We start from the raw sequence: 3,895 nt of genomic DNA on the forward strand, positions 1-3,895 counted from the left end.
ATTTCTAAAACCTAAACTGAGTCTGGAGAAATGTAAAAGATGGATAAAGACCTGCAGCCGACCTGATGAGCAGCTGAATACAACAGTGATAAACGGGAAGTACCACTTGTTCATCTGTACAAAGGTAACTGCAGGTAAATCCTCCATTTTCTGTCATAATTACATTGTATGATTAATGATTAAATTAAAAGTTAATGTTCAAAGCTAGTTGTGCTTTGTTTTGTGTGTTTTCTATGTAGGTATATGTTGCGACTTATGTTTTCCTGCATTTAATCTTTGCTACGATCCTTTGAAAGTCCAATTTGTGATTAAGCTCCTGGTTTACAGCCATACCACCTTGAACACGCCTGATCTCAGCAGCTAAGCAGGGTCGGGCCTGGTTAGTACCTGGATGGGAGACCACCTGAGAATAACAGGTGCTGTAAGCTTTCTGGACTTCTCACAAACCACATCAGGGGGTGTGTTCAAGCCAAGAGCCATTAGTACTGGGGGCTAACCACCCCCAAAGGTTAGATCCTAGAATCGCCCCTGCTCATCAGTATTTAAACAAATGTGTCTATATGCTGTAGTTTTAATAGACTGGTAGACTTGCCACAGCTGGGAGGTGTTATGGACCGGAGCACACTGAATTATCGTCTTTCTGTTGAGCATGATGGTGACAGCGGCCTCAGTGAACACACTCTGATGATGTCTAAAAGAGTCCTCTGGACCAGACTTAACTCTTAGATTTGTCTACCTGGATTATTGATCATGCATCAGGATATTCTGATGATGGTTATGTGCAGATATTACTGGGTCCAGTCTGACGAGCAGCTTCCCATGCTCCTCATTTTAGCTGCGGTCTCTACTGAGTCCAGCTCGAAGCCTAACACACACTCAGCCCTTCTCATACGTCTAGTCTTGCTCCACAGCACAGAAGAGGACTCGGTCTGATAAAACATCTGCAGCAGATTACAGCAGCTGTTGAAGGACCTCGTTTTCCTCTGAAAGTGTGGATGGCTTGGTCCTTACCTGTGAAGTGTCTCCATGTGCACAGTCCATCCATCTGCACATCCAGATGTACACTCGTAAATGTCGTGGCTGCATCCACATCAACCCCCTTGATGGAATCAGGCTGTGGATGAGGCATTTTATTTAAAAGGTCCTCCATCATCTTGGTCTCAAAAGTGTTCAGAAGCTGCAGATGGTTAGACCTGCTCTATATGTTTTTTTGTTGTCCTTTCTGTTTTATTTTTGTTATCTTTTCATTCTAAATTTTAAAGTAAAGAGAGACAGTTTATATAATTTATTCTGAACTTAGTCCAAATGTCTGAAGTTCTTGGCTGCAGATACAGCGCTGCTGTGTAAACGTATATGCCACTTTACAAATTTCTTCTGGTTTTGCTTTTTTTTTTTTGTTCACAAACATTTCTTATCAGGGAAATGGTATTATTAGTTAAAACAGAACCTGAGTAATTTTACATTGCTGTTTTTAAATGATGATTTAAGGGGGGAAAGTGAACCTAACCAACCTGGCCCATCATGAAGAAATAACTGTCCCCTTGTTAAATCATTAACTGTGATTAACCACGTATGTATGGAAAGCTGTGTTCAGTTTCTCTAGCCACACCTCAGCCCGCTTGTCAGATTTGTAGAATCAAGAAATCTCATAGAGCTTTTATCCATAAAGAGAGACTGTGGTGAACCTTCCCAGAAGTGACCCTCTGGCCAAAATAACTCCCAGAGCTCATTGACTGCTCATTTAGGATGTTCTAAAATATCTAGAACATCTAAAGCCTTACAGATACTGTCTCATTTAACATTCGTGTTCATGATTCTACAAAAAGAAGGAGACAAAGTACAAAAATGAACTTTGTGAAAGTATTTCAACACCAAAACCACTTCTGACCAAAACTGACACAAACACATTTGCTTAAAATTATCTTGATGATCTCCATCAAGGTGATTGATGGGGATCATCGATCACTTTTGAGAAAATATGCTCTAAACTGATGAGACAACAGTTGAACTTTTTGGACTGTGTGCTGTTACATCTGGTGTAAAATGAAAATGGCTTTTCAGAAAAAGAGCAACAGTCAAACACAGTAGTAGTAGTGTGATGGTAGGGGGCCGCCTTGCTGCTTCAGGATTAGGACGACTTGATTTAATTGACCTCTTGAGCTCTCTTCCATAAATTCTTGTAGCAGAACACCGCCACCTTAAGATCCAGTACACGTGGGTTTTGCAGCAGGAGAATGATCCCAAACTCAACAGCAAAGTTCCTCCACAGCGTGTGAAAGACTCGACACCAGTCGTTGCAATTATTGCTCGACTGCAGTTGTTGTCAAAGAGGGTGACACAGCCAGTTAGGTATAGGGAAATACTTTTTCATATAGAGCCAGTTTGGTTTGTAAAGAATTTTTCCATGTTCATGTTCAAGAATCTTTATTATCCCCAAGGGGTAAGTTGTTTCACAATCAGTAGACAAAAACATCCATATATGACAAGACAACAGTAAAATACTATAGGCTACTAAGTACTAAGCAAAGTACTAAAATCACAGCTGCTCATGAAGAAAAGCCTGACTGCTGCAGGGATAGATGAGTTTTTCAGACTGTTTGTCCTGCGTCTTGGCAACATACCTGCGTCCTGACGGAAGCAACCTGAACTCACCATGGAGTGGATGATCAGGATCTGCCAGAATCAGCCTGGCCTTGTTCATTGACCTCTCCTTGATCAGTGAGGCTCTGTGGGACTACTCCAGTAATTTTGCTGCATATCCTGACCATCTCCAAGAGATTGTTCCTGATTTTTACAAGATAAAAATCCAACTCAACTGATGAAGGTAAAAGTTAAATGAGACTTTATAAAACACAAATAAAACGTTCTCATAAAAGTAGAATCAACATTAAAACTACAAAGTTTCAGATTAAAATACATTCTCTGCTGAGCCTTCTTACAAAGTTTATGTGCATGTTAAAGGTCAGTTTATCATCAAATTTCCCAGGTTTTTATATTGGTATACAATCTCAACATCTTCAACATTGTTTGTAATTTCCCTGAAGGAATCTTCCCAAGGGATCAATAACGTTTAATCTAATCTAATCTAATACCCACAGGAGCGGCAACAGAAGAGTCTTTTCTAAAAATCAATGATCGTTCCTTTTTAAAAGCATTTATCTTTAAAAGGGAAGAGTCACACCATCCAGTGAAGACCCTGACCACAGGCCCACGTCAGGGTCTTCACTGCAGAGAAGGGACGGATGATTGACTCATCTGGAAACTTTATAAAGTGACGATGAATACTGGCTGCAACAATCATTTCTATATAAATTTAATCAATACATGAAATCATTTTAAAACTGCTTTTTGTATTTACTCAGGTTTTCTTTGTCTGACATCAAGATCAGTTTGATGATCCCAAAATGTGACCCCCCCAATAAACCCAAACATAAATCTGTAAGGGGCGAGTACATTTTCACATGCTAATTTTCACTCTTTAGTCTTATTTTCATGTTCTGCACAAGAAGTTGAGCACATCAATAGATATATTTTGCTCAGATTGTTTATTGGTGCTTTTCCTATTTGTGCTCTAAGTTAGAAATTGTATTTTGATCTGGCTCAGTGGGTTTTATGCTAAAATATTACTCTATTGTTCTTAAACATAGATGACATCCATTACACTGGAACAATCACAATAAAAGACCAATAAACTCCTGCGCTGCAAACAAAATATCTTGCCGTGTACTCCTAAAACTCAACAATCAGCTCACATAACTCTAAATTAATTGTGCCATTAGTCACAATTTTCACAGTCCATATTAATGTGTTGTCTTCTCACAGCTCTTCCCTCCCAAACATCCCCGTCCGGTTCCCATGCCAACAGTTTCCAGGAGGTTATTCCGGTGCACTGGTA

General features: G+C 39.6%; 1 pseudogene; it reads left to right on the forward strand.

Annotated features, from left to right (window-relative positions):
• Positions 1 to 319: 319 nt before the first annotated feature.
• LOC119430327 lies at positions 320 to 428 on the forward strand (annotated as a pseudogene).
• Positions 429 to 3,895: the final 3,467 nt, after the last annotated feature.

This window comes from Nematolebias whitei, chromosome 2 (assembly GCF_014905685.2).
Source record: "Nematolebias whitei isolate Nwh7 chromosome 2, NemWhi1, whole genome shotgun sequence".
NCBI lineage: Eukaryota > Metazoa > Chordata > Actinopteri > Cyprinodontiformes > Rivulidae > Nematolebias > Nematolebias whitei.